Genomic DNA, 18184 nt, shown 5'->3' on the forward strand with positions numbered 1-18184 from the left:
AATACTTTGATTGGCTTCCAAGATCTTTGGATCAGGCTCTTATAGCCTGCCCCAAATCATCATGTCACTCAAGTAGCATGTCAAAGGAGATAGGAAGTGCTTTGCCTCTTGTCTAACAAGGAATCTTGGTTGTTTCCAATGAAATGCCCAGCAGTCCTAGTAATCATTTGTAACAAGGGGAGAAAATACCACGTACTAAAGGGCTTTTAGTCTACCAACAAAAGGCATAACAAGAACCAGTAGCTGTAAGCTGAAGCCAGACAAATTCAAATTAAAAAACAAAACTTGGATTTTTAACAGTGAGGGTAACTAACCATCAGACTAAACTACCAAGGGATATTCAAATCCTTGAAATCTTCAAATGAAGACTGGATGCTGTTCTAGAAGATGTGCTTTAGTGAAACACATGTTATTGGACTCAGTACAAGAATACTTGGATGGATTTTGTATTCTGTTGTTACACAGGAAGTCAGAATAGATGATCAAATGGTCCCTTCTGGTCTTAAAATTTATGAACCACAAGCACATTAAAAAGGTATTTGGATAGCACAGTAAACAAATTTTGTTCCTTCTTTCAGCTATATCTCCATATTGCCCAAACTGGAAATAAAATAAAATATTATCCATATACGTTGATCACACGCCCTCTATCCTTGATCTTTTCCAGGATGCAAACTGTGTGTACTGAGGATAATAGGTGGAGATGCAACCAGTTCATTCAGACTTGCTGACATTTTTTCATTATTGTCACCAGATGAGGTGAAATTATATACAACTTTTCCACAGATGCTGCACAGTATCCACAGCCTCTAAAGTTCCTGGTGTTTGTATGGATGGACATTGGCGTAGTAGATGCCTGCGTTCACTGCTGTAACTAATTCTCAAAAAATCTGGGTGCACTTGGCAAGCATCCTACATTGAGTTATGTGACCCACCCACAGATAGTTGCCAAGGCACTAAAGAACACGCCAACTCTTTCTTGTAGATGGTGAGCAGGAACAAAATGAGAATCTTTGGTAACATTTGTTGTCAACACCAGAACTCAAACAAAACTGGAATTATAACAGTTCCCTTCAATATGCCCATCATGTACTAACAAAATCTGACTTTTGCAACAGCCATCCTTCTTAAAAGCTTAGCTTTCAAAGGGATTGTGGGACTCAACAAAGCCATTCTTTGGCTTCAAGGTTGCTACCAGCAACGTGAAATAGACCAAGTCATAAAGAAAAATCAATCATTTGAATACACACTCTAGGCACATGTCTGCTCTGCACCAATATACTAAGGCAAATCATTTCAGAACAAGGATCCTCAGTCAGCCCTAAATCTGCTGGCACTAAATCTGTTGACAATGTCCGTAATAATCCCCAAACTGTTAAAATAAAAAAAAATGAGAACCTTCAGGGCCTAAAAAATGAGCGTGGATGCACATTGCACAGCGAATGTTTCAAGATTGATTTATTCTTAGGATTATGCAAATTGAGCGTTAAACAAATTCCAAAGTTACCAGTGCTGTTGCTGCTGAGAACCAGTAGTTCACTCTCTATTAAATGCAGTGACATGTGACATTTCAGATTTTTCATAGCCCCTGCCACTCCCCCACATTTTAAAAACTCTTTAGCCGCTTGCTCCTTTAGTCAAAACAAAAATCATGGGGGGAAAATATGTAGGAATATAAGATTCCTTGTGACACTCAACTTGCCACAATTCTCATCAACTTGATACATAAGCAGATCTCTATAAAAAGGTTCCTGATGTCTCTGTTCAGCATCGTTAGATTACATTAGACATGAGCAGAGGTTCTAGTAGAACAGTGGTGTAGCAGAGAAACAGTTCTATTTATTTTTTACTTAGGTGCCTTATTCCCCTCCTGCAGGGGAGGTTCCAGGCACCAGCACACCAAGCGCGCACTTGGGGCGGCACGCCACTAGGGACGCTCTGCCGTTCGCCGCGAAGGTGGCAGGTAGTCTGCCTTCGGTGGCTTGCCTGTGGAGGGTCCGCTGATCCCTCGGCTTCGGCAGACCCTCCGCAGGCAAGCCACTGAAGGCAGTCTGTCTGCCGTGCTTGGGGCTGCAAAATGCCTAGAGCCGCCCCTGCCCTCCTGAAATAATTTATATATGATATCTATATATATATATATAGAGAGAGAGAGATAGACAAAGTGTCTTTTCTTCACAGCTGCTGAAAAAATGCTAATCTGCAGCTCTTAGACCAAGGCCAAACTATTGATTAAATGGCTGTAGATATTTCAAAATGATATTCAGACTCAAAGCTACGTGTGTTAGAAGACAGCCAAGGACATATAGCTCATCTGCAAGGATTGAGAGTCTTCAGGCCCTTAGATTCAGCTTAGTGCTTAAAATGTATATTAGTGATTGGGTCAGGTCCACTAGTTATCTTTGTCCAAGAGGACTCAGATTTCACTAGTAGTTAGCCAAAGATCTTGGTGTGTGAAGATATTTATTGAGTCCAGAAAGAGAAAATCTCCTCAGTGAATGAAGTCTGAAATGAGAATAGACAGCCAAGACCTATAAAAAGTCCCATTCATTTATGTTCTCTAAAACTATTAGAAAAATTAAGTCTTGAATCTGGGGAGGAAATGCTGCATTACATCAGAGAAAAAAATGTGCCCCTTTGTTTCTACCTAATCTTGACTCCCTTCATGTTTTTAGGCACTAATTTTTGCTTGTCAGCGTTAATCTGTGATTGTTCCTACCTAAAAGCCATTTGATTAAACTTCTTTCTCAGTCACCATCAAACAATTGCATTGATTCAGTGTATTCATTCAAAGAAGATGAGAAGAGACATGCTTAGAGGAGGAATAACAGATGTTCTTTCTCATAAGCATTTCAGAGCAATGCAGCAAGTCATTTCAGAAATTAAATTTAAAGGCTCTGTTCTGTCATCTTTGGCATGGCATGCAACATCAGTTTTCATACACTTTAATGAGAGGGTGTGCAAAGTGTCTCCTGTCTAAATGCAGTGTAATGGTTTCCATGCTCATATTTGTTACAGACCCAGCTATAGAGCCTGTATCTTCATAGCTTAAGCTTTAGCTGCTTATGCTTTTAGCTATAGAAATCCCTGCTTCATTTCCCAGTGTGTCAGCCAAGATGGTAATTGTTATATAAGCACCATCATTGTGTCTGGCCTCATGCTCGGGCACAAGCAGGAAAGACCTTGTGCCTTTTTCACTTGGTGCAGTTGAACCCTTAGTTTTTCAAAATCAAGAAGGGAAGCTCTAACTAATGTTCCAAAAGTGGGCCTCACAATTTAATTACAAATTCATGCCTCAGATTTTCAATGAATTCTAGCAAGGTCTCTGTACAGGAAAATACATTTTCACTGTAAATGAAGTAAAATCATGATAATTTTAGCAGCGAAAAGTGCAAATTTTTTTGCAGAAAATCAACATAATTGAAGGCAATTTCTTGTGCAGGCCAGTGATACCCCTCACATATGCAGTTAATCATGACTAAAGATAAGAACATTCAAAAGTGAACTAGAATTCTTTAGCTCACCATATTGTTGTTCATTCAGAGTCAGTTTCCCTCCACAATTTTTTTTCAGACTTCTAATGATTTACAATATTATCTAATGTACATAGAATTTAACAGAGGCAAAATTCTTTAGAAATTATTGTACATATGTATAAAAGTTTAGAGGATGGTTGAAAGAGACCCTAGAAAGGAAATCAATCCATAAAGTTCTATGGGCTACAGATGAGATCTATAATTCGATATTGTATAAGTTCTATATGCTATTATTATTATTTGGCTTAGAAGCCCCCAACCAAGATGTGAGGCTCATTGTGCCTTGTGCTCTACAAATACTTATGGAGAGAGTCCCTGCTGTGAACAATTAACAATCTAAAGCTGAGATTTTCTAAGGAACATCCAATCATTTGGAGTCAGGCCTCCAAATACAAATGAAATTCACATTTAGTTCCCTTAGGCGCCTTTGAAAATCCCACCCGACCAAGGAAAGGAAACACAAAGGTTGGGAACAGAGGACAGAGGCACAGAGACATAGCACATATTAACACAGCTAGGAATAGATCCCAGGTCTCCAGAGTCCCAGTCCATTGCTCTAACCATTGGATCACATTGCTAAAGTTCAAAAAGGATAGCTAACACTTATAAGATTATTATACTTTTCCATTAAGTTCTGAAGGACTTTTCTTGAAAAATCAATATGGTTAGACCTGGAAAATTATATTTGTATTATCTAGCAGTTTACACACCAGTAAACCACAATTTTTATAGCATACTGCATGATCATTCTAAATCTGATATTGTTATTAAATACAGCTATGTGTGAGACACATTTTGAAAGATATTTCTTAGGACTAACTTTTGAAGGGGCCCAATTCAACCTTCAGTTTGGGGAAAAAAGCAATGCCATTTATATATATGATTTGCAGGAACAATGAGATAGTTATGCCATCTACTATGGTCATGCCCCCCATTAAGTGCAACTGAAAAATTAGAGGCTGTTTAAAAAAAACCAAAATACAAAAAGCTTAACACCTTAATGTCTTAACATCTTAAAGAAGTTTACTATAGGCTGAAAGACATGTAGGTGTGATTCTATCAATATTAAACTGTGATTAATCTTACAGCACATAACAGGACTACATGCAGATTAGGGGACAGTAAGGTCCTAGTCAACATAGATAAAGCCACCTGAATATGGCTGTTAACATACAAAAAATACATACACAACAACATAGTGATTTCAGCTTCATGCTTTTAAATACTAAACTTTCTTAATCATATACTTATTGACATGAGAGAAAATCTCAGTGAAATTAGAGCTTTGTAATAATGTACACGATACACTTTAGTCTCTATGTCCTAAATCAAAAACACTATTTCTACATCTTAGGGACCAAAGCAGTTCCCATGAAACAGTTAAGTGTTAAAACAAAAGCTACATTAACAGCTTAAACTGTATCAATGGTTAAATGTATTTCTTCCACAATAAAAACTATCAGGAAACTAAGCCAGTATACTTCGTCACAACCCCACAGCTACAAATATTGTACTCTTAACACTGCTACAAAGCTAAGCATTTGTTGCCCTGAAAAGCTTGATTTGATGAACAGCCAGTAAAAGTTCAAAGAACTTTCTTTTTGCAGCTGAACAGGGCTGGCTATACTGAGCTATGTGTTTGTTCCAGACTCCCTTCACTTTTGCCAATTAGTACCTGCCTGCCACACAAAGACAGATGGTGATTGCCAATGAAGGCTTTGTGTCAAGAATTTTCCCTAAGCACTCAAGGGGAAAAAAAAGTTGCATAAAACCCACTTTGTGTTTTATAGAAAATGACTCAACAAGAAACTTTATAATGTTATAACAGCTATTTCAGAATTAATGTTTAAATGGAATAAGAGCCTCATTCATCTTCTTTTTTAAATAATGTATATTATAGGAGCCTAAATGGAATCACCGCAGGTACACTGGAAAAGGAAGAGATCTACCTCAATGCTTCTGAACACGTTACCAAAACAAAAATGAAAAACAAACAAAAATGAGAGCTGTCAACCTTGCAAAACAAACAAACAAACAAAAAAACCCACTTCCCAAATCCATACAGGTGGGGTAAAATCCTAGTCAAGTCACTAGAGAGTAATGTGCTGGAATTCACCCTCAGTGTTTCCTTCAAGGAAAGGTGCTATATGAATCAGAAGCATTTTATAATAGAAAAGTTAAATATAATGTATTATTATAGGAGCCAGCATATTCATAGGGGTGCTATGCTTCAGATAAGATATATAGCTGTGGTCCTGACCTAATGGCATTTCTTACAAGAACCTTATTCCCTGTATCCTGATTAAAATCCAATAGGTTTATTCCTTTCTGCTACATTTCTCAAGGAGTATCCATTGATTCAAATATTCCTCACTTTCTGTCCTGATTCCTTACATAATCTTGATTTACACTCTTAAATCTGCCATTCTCCATCCCTAGAGGTGGCTATATTTCAGTGATCTCTTTAAAGCGCTTAATAGGCTGCTGTGCAGCCGAGTAGCTTAGAGGGAACTTAGCTCTCTATCTTTGTCTTACCTGTGACACACAGTTAGTTTGCCGGGTAATACTTAGTGAGAATTAAAGTCTGCTGAGTGCTATAGGATCACTAGATAAGAGGTGCTGTGCCTGTCATCATTATAACACCTCTCCCATAGCACCTACCATTTTTACTCCTGAATAGCAGGTCTCTCTACCAGTGTCCTTTCTAATTTTTACCATACCTGTACAGAATGAATTTTGTTATGTGCACCAATATGGAGGTGATGTGTGACACATCACTCCCATACTGTGCACATAAAAAAATTAATGTGGTGGGACTGAGGGGTTTGGAGTGTGAGAGGGGGTTCAGGACTGGGGCAGAGGGTTGGGGTGCAGGGATTGAGTGCTTCAGCTAGGGGTGCGGGCTCTGGGGTAGGGCCAGGGATGAGGGGTTTCGGGTGCAGGCAGCCCTGGAGCTATGGAAGAAAGAAAGAGAGAGAGAGAGAGAACTCCCCCAAGCTCTCTCTACCTGCAGCAGCACGTGGACTGGGGGGAGGGGCACCTCTTCCCCATCCACGGCAGGTCCAGACCATGCTGGGGCCAGGGGAGGGCCGCCTCTCTCCAAGCTGCAGCAGGTCCAGGGCTGGGGGAGAGGCATCATAAGGCTGCTACGCAGCTGCACAGCTTAGAGGGAACTTAGCTTTCTACCTTTGTCTTACCTGAAACACACAGTTAGTTTGCCAGGTAATATTTAATCAGAATTAAAAGCTTGATTGAGTATGTGCAATCACCATCTAGATAAGGTGGCAGAGATGTATAGGACAGGAAACAAGTCAGTGGCAGTGTGTCTGGGGGATGTATCAGGTTGAATGGGTGTGTATGGTTTTAGTCTCTCTCTTCTTTTGCTGGTTAGAAAACTCCTTTGATTTGAAGTAACCAGGAATCACATGGGGGTTAAGCTGATGAGGAGGTATATTAGGGAAAAGAGGGATGTTTGCAAAGGGCTACACCAGGGATCAGCAACCTTTGGCACACGGCCTGTCAAGGAAATCCGCTGGCGGGCCGGGACAGTTTGTTTATCTGCAGCATCTGCAGGTTTGGCCAATCACAGCTCCCACTGGCCACGGTTCACAGTTCCAGGCCAACGGGGACTGTGAGAAGTGGCGGCCAACACATCCCTCAGCCCTCACCGTGCCGCTTCCTGCAGCCCCCATTGGCCTGGAACAGCGAACCGTGGCCAGTGGGAGCTATGACCACCCGAATCTGCGGAAGCGGCAGGTAAACAAACCATCCCGGCCCACCAGCGGATTTCCCTGACAGGCCACGTGCCAAAGGTTGCTGATCCCTGGACTACACTGTTAGGGTCATCAAAGTATTTTGGGGTTAGATAGAGGCATGGCTCAGGCCACACTCTTGTATTTTATGCTCAACTGAAATGCAACCGACAGAAAAATCCTTCTACTGGTTTGTGATTTTGTTTGTTTGTTTGTTTCCTGTTGTTGTCTTAACTCTTTGTATTTTACTCATCCTACCCACTTATTTTTTTAGAAAGCTGACATGGTTCTTCACTGAAAATTTCCAACCTTGAAAATTTGATCTCTTATATGTGTATCTAAGAGAGGAAGTGGATTCATACACTTCAAGCCCAAAAGGGTCCATTAAATCACCAAATATGACCTCCTATAAAACTCAGGCCGAACCCATGTATTAAGCCCAATAAGTCACGTGTAAAACATTCAGTAAGATAATTCACTAAGTTATATTTTAAGATTATTTTAAAACTTCATAGAACTCATTTTACTTTTTCACCAGTATTTTTGGATTATTAAAGGAAAACTAATAATTATAACACAGAGAATATCTGAGTGACTATTTCTAAGACTAGGAATATTTTTTGAATAGTGACAGCATATAATCATAAGACTTAGTTTAATTTAGAAGTCTTCCCATTACTGAAGCATCTGTTACTTTAAATTTCAGTGGTTAGAAACATGAGTCTTAAAGTCGTCTAGTTCATGAGTTGTAGAGTCATTAAACTAAATTATTTCATCTCGTTTACAGGCATCTACTTGTACCCACATGAATTATTAAGTCTAAATTCAAGGCTGATTTGTTAGTTATGAACACTGCAGACTTTCTGCCAGACTCCATGCTCAAAGTCCCACACATTTATGGAAAATGAAAGGGTAATATTGTATTGCCAAGTCACACATATTTACATCACATACAGTAACCTTCATCTCAGCTTAACTCAATTCTGACTTCTCAGACAGCAGGTTTACAGGCTGATGGAATGCAGAAACTGAAACACATAGTCAGGAAACATAAGCACAACAAAGATCAGGAAAAAGAACTGTGTTCATCTTGTAAAATACAAAACAATACACACAAATTGGTACATTGCATTACAACACAAACCGGCCTCCTGGGGAAGAGCAAGGTAAAATGTTCTCACTGAGCTCCTCAGCCTGACTCACTACCTCTCTAAACAAATCCCTGCCAGGGACAGGAAGGAAGTGTGGGCCTCCCCACACATGACCTCTATGAGGCAGATAGACTTTTCTGTTCCAGACTTGCAGACTGATACCTGCAATCATTGAGGGCAGTGTTTCACAAACTTGCAACACTTGCATACCCCCTTTGAGACATTCGTCTTACCGGTCTGGGTGAACAGGACCCCCGGCTGCTCAGCTCGCCGTGGGTCTGAGGTTCTCTCTGCCAGCCCGGCTAAGACCATTGCCGGCCTGGGTGAATGGGACCCCCGGCCGGCAGAAAGCTGAGTGGGACTGGCAGACGGAACCCCGGGCCGGCATTGGGCTGAGCTGCTCAGCCCACCACGGGTCTGAGGTCCCGGCCACTGGTCCCGCTCAGCCCACTGCCAGCCCCTTGCCACCTGGGGTCCTGGCCTCTGGCCCAGCTCAGCCCGCTGCCGGCCCCTTGCCAGCTGGGGTGAACAGGCTGCGTACCACTTGAAACCCTTTCATGTACCATCAGGGATACGTGTACCATGCTTTGGGAAACGCTGATTGAGGGCATAGACTGAATTTTCAGAGCATAAGGGAAAAGGGACATATAGCTATGTCACTAGCTTCCTAATGGTACTCTACCCTACATTTAGAAATGATCTCACCAAGTGACCTTGTATGTATGTTGAACAACATGGGAGACAGAAGAGTTGCCAGAGGGATGCAATATCAACCTTGTCTGTGGCGACACACAATTAACCATTACCATTAACAGATTGCTGTCTTCTGAGTATGACTTGAATCAGGGCAGGTCAGTTCCAGACACACTTACAGCAACCCTTAGTCAGCAAAGAACAACTCACTATCATCTCAGAAGCTGCTGAGAGGCCCATTATATTCATCAGAAGATAATAAGGTGATAAGTAAGAGTCAGCATGGATTTGTCAAAAACTAATTTTGTCAAACCAACCTGATCACTTTGACAGGGTAACAAGCCTTGTGGATGCGGGGGAAATGGTAGACGTGGTATATCTTGATTTTAGTAAAGTCTTTGATACTGTCTCACATGACCTGCTCGTAGACTAGGGAAATGCAACCTAGATGGAGCTACTATAAGGTGCAAAACTGGTTGAAAACCATTCCCAGAGAACAGTTATCAGTGGTTCACAGTCATGCTGGAAGGGCATAACGAGTGGGATCCCACAGGTATCAGTTCTGAGTCCAGTTCTGCTCAATATCTTCATCAATGATTTAGATAATGGCATACAGAGTACACTTATAAAGTTTGTGGACGATACCAATCTGGGAGGAGTTGCAAGTGCTTTGGAGGATAGAATTAAAATTCAAAATGAGCTGGAAAAACTGGAGAAATGGTCTGAAGTAAATAGGATGAAATTCGATAATAACAAATGCAAAGTACTCCATTTAGGAAAGAACAAACAGTTGCACAGATACAAAATGGGAAATGACTGCCTAGAAAGGAGTAATTGCGGAAAAGGATCTGGGAGTCACAGTGGATCACAAGCTAAATATGAGTCAACAGTGTAATGCTGTTGCAAAAAAAGCGAACATCATTCTGAGATGTATACGCAAAACACAAGAAGTAATTCTTCTGCTCTACTCCATGCTGATTAGGCCTCAACTGGAGTATTGTGTCCAGTTTTGGGTGCCACATTTCTGGAAAGATATGGATAAATTGGAGAAAGTCCAGGGAAGGGTGACAAACATGATTAAAGGTCTAGAAAATATGACCTATGAGGGAAGATTGAAAAAAATGAGTTTGTTTAATTTGGAAAAGAGAAGACTGAGAGGAGACATGATAACATTTACAAGAATGTAACGGTTGTTATAAGGAGGAAGAAGAAATATTGTTTTTCTTAATTTCTGAGAACAGGACAAAAAGCAATGGGCTTAAATTGCAGCAAGGGAGGTTAGGTTGGACATCAGGAAAAACTTCCTAAGTGTCAGGGGGTTAAGAACTGGATAAATTGCCTAGGGAGGCTGTGGAATCTCCATCATTGGAGATTTTTAAGAACAGGTTAGATGAACACCTGTCAGGAATAGCTTTGGGGACCACACTATATTGAAGTTATGAATGTTTTCTATATGACTGCATTCTACTCTACAGGGGAAGGTCTAGATAATACAGGCAAGTGTTATCATACGTGGGGATTCCATTCTGTGGTTATCGCGTAAAGTGAAAACCGTGTATACTGAAAATTATACCTCCAAGCCCTTTAAATCCCACCCACAGCTTCGGCAGCAGGGCCGGGGCAGCATTTAAAGGGCTCCTCCGGGCTCTCTGCCACAGCGGAAGCCCAGAGGAGCCCTTTAAATGCCGCCCCGGCCTGGCCGCTGGAGCTGCGGGTGGGATTTAAAGAGCTCCACCGGGCTTCCCGCCACAGTGGGGAGCCCGGAGGAGCCCTTTAAATCCCACCAGCAGCGTTGGCAGCCGAGTTGGGGCTGGCATTTAAAGGGCCTGAAGCTCCACGGTGGCTGGAGCCTTGGGCCCTTTAGTTCGCCCCAGGGACTACCAGCCACCTCTGTAGCTGAGAGCCCCCGGGTGATTTAAAGGCCCTGGAACTCTCAGCCACAGCTGGTGCCCCAGGAGCTTTAAATCTTGAGGTCACGCTTCTTTCACTTGAGGCCACGCCCCCCCGGACTCTGGGCAGCATAAAGCTGAAATTGCGCATGTTAAATGCATGTAAGTTGCGGCAGACCTGTACTTAGTCCTGCCACAAATGCAGGACAAGATGACCTCTCGAGGTCCCTTCCAGTTCTATGATTCTATGATTTCTATAAAAAGCAACAAAAAGTCTTGTGGCACCTTATAGACTAACAGATGTATTGGAGCATGAGCTTTTGTGGGTGAATACCCACTTCATCGGACACATTCTATGATTTTTTGCCAGAGACTGAGAAAATGACCAAAGCACCATGTGACTCCAAAATAAAATCTACAAGGTTTATTCATGTGACCCTTAAAAGCATCTACATTTAGAGGAAGGCTGTAATCTTTCAGGATGTACTGGTGTCCAAATATAAGTGTAATGAATAGCCACCATTTTCCTAACTATAATCTCCAAGAAGAAGTAGTTTCAGCCTTGCAAGATCACCAACATTAAGAGAAGATTTTCTGAGGATGGTAGGGATCTCTGCATGTTTAAGAGTGGTCATTATCTTACCTTTGTTATCTGAGCAACTGGTAATGCCTGATTATGTCATCGCAGCATTACTGTTAACTTAAAGCACTCAAGATGGACAAGGACTAGAACAGCAAGTGGCCAGGCACAAAGAATTCTGAAGGCCACAGAAATCCTTACCAGAAGCCAAGTTGAATTCAATCAAGGAGTGAGACCCATCTGAAAGCACACAGTCAAAAGGTTCAGGGAGACCAGCCAAGACAGTCTTCTCCACAAACAGTATAAACATCTGACATTGATCAAAGTAGCCACTAATGGGGAAAAAGAGTCTGGATTGACCAGACTATGCCCTATCCAAAAGAGTGCAACTGAACAGATCTTCATGGTATCAATGTCCATTGACAAGTTGCATCTCTTGTCCTCAGTCACAGAAATGTTGTACAAACACCAAGACTACCTGGCATCAAGATTTCTCCTATCCAGAGATGGATGTATCCTCCTAATTAAATGGGTGCACTTTACTAAACTCTAGTATAATTACAGTAAATCAGATAGCATCTTTGTGACAGACACTTCAATCCCATACAATATCTTTGGGTATCATACTGTATTGCATTTATAAATATTTTCGATATGACTGCATTCTACTCTACGGGGAAGGTTACACAGCTCCTACAGGAACTAAAATACAGTGGGGGTGATTAAGGTGAAGTACTTAGGTTGTAAATGCTTCCAGAGAAGTACCACTCCCTGGGGAATCTAGCTGCTCATACAAGTTCAGCATCTGTTTCTTCCATGGGTCCTAAATCCTTTCCTGTGTCTCTTTTTGCTATTCTTTCCCCCAAAAGAATGATACACTTTTCTCTGTGCTTTTTCCTTCTACAATACTTGATTCTCCTGCTGTTAGTAATTTATTGGCAATTCCTAAGTGTCATAGATCCCATCCACACAGTCACCATATTGTCCCTGTTTCAGGGTAACTGCACCTGTTCCCCTCTCTCTTGGCTCTCGAGGGCACCCACTTAAGTTTTCCAGCTCCCAGCTGTCACCTCTCTTGGGTGGAGACCCACATCTCTCTCCCTCCTGACTGAGGTTGTAAGGCTGCATAGCAAACAGCCTTATACTGATGATATACTGACAGCAAGCCAGTCTGCCTAAATGCCAGCACCTGAGCATATCTCTTCCTTCCAAGGGCTATGAACAGTGTTTTGCCAGAAGTTACAAGTTACTACACAGCTCTTGTAAAGCAAATATATGGAGTATATGCAAGCAAATACATAACCAGCATATGCAAGCCTCCCAGGGAGTGGTATCCAAATGAAAGCTGGGGAAGAGGATATACCATACATTAACTCAAAGTACAATATGGAAATAGGAAGCAAACAAATATAGAGTTGTATACAGTAAGGAATAGAGCACCAATTAGAATAGATTGTTAAGAATACTGTGCAAAGATCTAAAGGACCACTGTTGTAGTATTACAGTGCAATAACACTAATTCACACTAAATATTACTAAATTGCTGGAAAATACAACAAAGAACTAGAATTGGTATAAAGGGGGCATCAATAACAGACAGAAAAAGCAAATTTATGTTTTCTAAGATTACAAACCCCTTCTTAGCTTGTAAAGTCTTTGGGGGCAGAACTACCTATGTCTATGTAGAAACCGAATGTAGCACAACCCCTCTGGGTGTTAGGGTAATATAAATAGTAACAAGAAGAAGAAAAGGGGATTTAAAAGGGAATAGAGGTTACATAAAACTCTGAGGAGTATAGAAGACATGAAGAGAAATTAACAAGGTCAAAAAAGAAAATTCCAGGCTCTGTGGCAATCAGGAGAAGGGGAAGGGATAATTAACATGTAGAATGGATCAATTGAGATGGCACCAGAAACCACAGCTGTGATCATTCAAAAGTGTTAGAGAAGCACTCTGAAGCAGAGAAAAAAAATAAAAAAAAATTCAGGGGGTAAGTACTACAGAGAAAGATTGCATGAAGCCACACGGCCTCTTTCTGTCCTGAAGCATTACTGTAAATCTGCTAGTAAAATGGGGGGAGGGAGAACAAAGTTGGTGACATTAGCACCACAGACTTTTAATCCCAGAGAAAATACACTAAATGGAAGAACAGTTACACTCATGGGGGCATATAATTCATATTTTTAATTAGTTAACTAAGTGGCAGAGTAGCCTGGGGAACTGAGCACAGGTCTGGAAGCCAGGAAATCCTCAGTGCTAAGCCTGGCTTTGCCATGGATTTATTTGCTGTGTGGCCTTGGGAAAAATCACAACTTCTCTGACTCAGTTTTCTTCTTCTGTAAAACGTATGAAATAATATTACCCACCTTGAAGGATTGCTATGGGGATAAGTTAGGTAATGCTTTGTGCTTTGAAAATGTGAGGTGCTCTACAAGTACTAGATATTATTATTGCACCAAATGCATAGGCAAAACTTCCATAGAATTCTGTATTGAAGTCTTGCACTGAATTGACTTAATTGAGCATAATCAAGGTTTATCATTATAATTTGCTCAGTTACTCCTACTGAGTCTCATATTGCTAACTTTTAGTATTAGTTACCATACTGGTCGTATGGTACCATTTTACTGATACTATAGTATGGTAGTGCCAAGGGACACCATACTGGGATTGGGACTTCTTTGTGCTTCCCTAACCTGTGTTTGCCAGAAGCTGGGAATGGGTGACAGGGGATGAATCATTTGATGAAGACAAGATACTGGTCTAGATGGGAGTTAGGTGCCTAAATACCTTTGAGGATCAGAGCTGTAGTTCCTAAGAACCCTAGTCATGGATCATGACCCCATTGTGCTAGGCACTGTACAAACAGTGAACAAAAAACAGTCTCCAGCCCCAAAAGCTTACAACCTAAGGGATGGGGAAGTACAAGGAACCAATGAGACCAATACTGGTCAGCATGATAAACAATAGTATCAAAATTACATAGCTAAAATCAAAACATTAAAAGCTTGAGCTAATATGCAATCAAAATAGAGAAGGTAAAACTATCAGGAGACGATTCTCTTGGTACTGCAGGAAAACAGGGCCCTAATCTTTCATTTAAACAGTGGAGAGACACACTACTGATTTTAATGGAAGCTGGACTGGGTTCATATTACACAAACAGAGCACAAGTACGTACCTAGTTTACAGCTACATTAGAAATGCCTTTAATAACATTGTAGCCTGTGATTCATACTCAAAATATTTATTTGTACAATTATATCTAGAAATATGCACTGCAAATATTAAATGTGTGGGGATCCCTTTACAGAATACATCTTTGGGCTCAGCTTGGGGGAAAATTATGTATGGAATGTCGTTTTAATCAATAAACAAGTAAATTTAAGCTTTGTTACAAAGAGATGTATTCCCCCTTATTTGAATTTTTTGGCATTTATGAGTTTCAATGTTCCACGTTAGTCTGTTCTGTTTTTGTACAGTATCTAGCACAGGGGCAGGTAACCTATGGCATGTATGCTAAAGGCGGCACGTGAGCTGATTTTCAGTGGCACTCACACTGCCTGGGTCCTGGTCACCGGTCCGGGAGGCTCTGCATTTTAATTTAATTTTAAATGAAGCTTCTTAAACATTTTAAAAACCTTATTTACTTCACATACAACAATAGTTTAGTTATATATTCTAGACTCATATAAAGAGACTTTCTAAAAACATTAAAATGTATTACTGGCATGCAAAACCTTAAATTAGAGTGAATAAATGAAAACTCAGCACACTACTTCTGAAAGGTTGCCGACCCCTGATCTAGCACAATTGGATGCTGGTCATGACTGGGTCCTTTGGGCACTGCTGTGGTACAAATAATAATTTATAGTAGGCTATATGCCTTATTCACTGGGAGATATTGTTTTGAGAGGCAGTAGGGCCTAGTGGATAGAACACCGAACTCAGGGGATCTGGGTTCTATTCCCAACTCTACTACTGGCCTGATGGGTGACCTTGGGCAGGTCACTTCACTTCTCTATCCTCAGTTTCCCCATCTGTAAAATGGAGATAATACTGAATTCCTTTGTATAGCATTTTGACATTCACTGATGAAAAGTCCTATATGAAAGCTAGGTGTTATTTATCATTATTATTACATCCAAATCACTAGATATTTAGAGAGCTGATCTAATTATTGATTTCCAATCATTTTAACTGCACAAGCATTGATTTGACCATTAACACCTAGGTTTTAGAAGAGTTTAAATTTTAGTACTTTTGCTACATAAGTACTCTACAACCCATCAAATAACAGACTTTGTGTGTAGAACAGCAATTGTGTGTCTAAAGTATTTTCCTCAATAACACACTTAAAGAAGGTAGCCTGAAAGATGGACAAAAACAGTTTTCATATTATCAGTGACTGCATAAAGAAAGTGGACTAATATATTTTCAGGGGAAATATTCAGTGCAAAAATCGCCCCAATGATTCATTTAAAAGAAAAATGTTGAAACTGTTCATTTGAAATTATATACTATATGATAAAAAATTGCAGATGTGCAAGCCTATATGTGATGCGGATTCAGGAGGTGGCACTCCTCCTTCTAGTATTATTATTATATTTTCCATATAGTGCCAACAGTGTGTTTCAACCCTGTGATTAGAGTGTCCACACATTCCTGAAAAGGGGGATGAGCTTTGGCAGACGTCGTGTGGAAAGGAATTATACTGTCATGGTAGGAGCAATAAGAAGTTCTACAAGTGGTAGGTTTGGCAGGGATTTTCTCACCCCAAACCATAATAGTAGGATTGAATCCACCCCACTGCCTCTCCCCCCTTGTGTGTATCCATTTAAGAGCCAAATTCTATGAAATCATTGGGAGTCTACATTTGTAAATCACTTTGATCCTCAGAGATGGAGGATGCTACTTAAAAATGTAAGATGTTATTATACCTTTAATATGTTTTAAGATTTTGACCTGCTTAATAGTTTTTCCTTTGTAACTGCTCCAACAAATTTACTTTTTATAGCAGGGCACTGTAGAAAAATTGCAGTAAAATAAGACTCAATTGATGGAACTGGAAGGATTTTGCTGAATAAGAACAGCTAATAGGTGCCTGAGAGTCTAGAAGTCACTCATAAAGACGATTTGGGGAACTCAGTTCCATCTGATGCTTTCATGCAAAGTAAATGTAACCTGCTATACAATTAACAGTGACTTGTTCCAAGCAATTCCTTCTAAAACAAATGAATTAGTAACAAGGCATCGGATAATGATATCTTGTCAACAGCACATTCTATTTTTACATATTGCTAAGCACAGTTCAATCTTTGGCGTTATAATTAAAAGGAAGGGGTGATGTTTTAGAATTGCTTTGCCTGGAGTTTAGCTTTTGTGGAATCAGAAGGAGTTATATGCAGTCTCTGTAACAGAAAAGTTCTTTACCTTCTCTCACCAGCCTATACCCTCAGTCCTAGCGTTTGCACTATGCAGGCCAGACCTGTGCACTCACATAGAACCCCACTGAAGTAAATAAGACTCCATACAGAGTCATGGCATAACTGAGGCCTATATTTGTTAGTGTTCTTGTACAGAAGTAACTCAAAGGACATGTGGCTGAATGTTATACCAGATGACTGATTTCTCCTCTTCTGGAGCACCTGGCATAAGCAGGAGTGTATTCCACGGCCTACATAATGAACCACTCTCCCAAAAATTAGTGATGGAAACTCCACCCTGTTGTAGCTGCTACTGCAATAACGAGTGCAAATGCTGGACAGCAGCTACCTAATGGAGATCTAGCTAGTTCATTCCCAGCCTCTGGGAGGGCTACAGATGTTAACAAGCAGAGACGGGGATTTTTGTCCACTATGCTCACGCTCCTACCTGTAGGCCAGCATATGGATTTGAGCGAAAGCACTAAGATTATTCTATGAGATAAACCCAAATATAACTGATTATTTTTACATAAAATATGAATGTCTCCTTATAGCTCTCTGCCACATTTTCTGCTTCAGAAGGAGAGCCCAGCTGAATATTGCTTTTAACTCTAATGGTAGCTTACATTCATTTGTATCAATTTATATTTTCAAGGCATCTCTGCAAGGAAACAAGGTAAAAAAACATACCTGCTATGTTCTGTTTCTTTTAACGGAAAGGTGCGATTCTCCCTTGCGAGCCCTAAAAGCCAGCCCCACTATCCAGAGGCTCAGAAAGCATCCTTCCAACTCAAGGGCGGTGCAGTGTGATCAGTGATGAGTCACTCAGCACAGATCAGGTATCTAATGAGCTCCACTGTAGGAGCATACGGGGGTTGGAGTCACTCTTTCACAGGCTGAAGGATCTAGAAGAAAAATAGGTAAGCCTTAGCAAAAGCTAACCCTGGGGAGAAAGCACAGGCTGAGTTATACAGACTGAGACTGTTATCTGAGTTACTCATAGAGCAAGAGGATCCACTTGGATTTTACAAACCTGGTTCTTCACTGCCTTGCATCTGGTCCATTAATTTCTATCAGTGCAGAGTAGGAGTAAAATGCTACCAAGTCTGATAGAATAGTAGCATTTTACAGCCACTTTGCACTAGTGCAAGTTACTACG

At 40.7% G+C, this 18184-nt stretch overlaps 1 protein-coding gene across 2 annotated transcripts in view; it reads right to left on the bottom strand.

Annotated features, from left to right (window-relative positions):
• The window catches only part of SEMA3E (semaphorin 3E), a 279606-nt gene extending 261797 nt beyond the window's left edge, over window positions 1-17809 (bottom strand). For both annotated transcript variants that reach the window (XM_030561678.1, XM_030561491.1), the window contains exon 1: window positions 17716-17809. The gene's annotated coding sequence lies outside the window, so the exon portion shown is untranslated. The remainder of the gene's footprint in view (window positions 1-17715) is intronic.
• Window positions 17810-18184: the final 375 nt, after the last annotated feature.

Source organism: Gopherus evgoodei, chromosome 1, assembly GCF_007399415.2.
Source record: "Gopherus evgoodei ecotype Sinaloan lineage chromosome 1, rGopEvg1_v1.p, whole genome shotgun sequence".
Taxonomy (NCBI): Eukaryota; Metazoa; Chordata; order Testudines; family Testudinidae; genus Gopherus; species Gopherus evgoodei.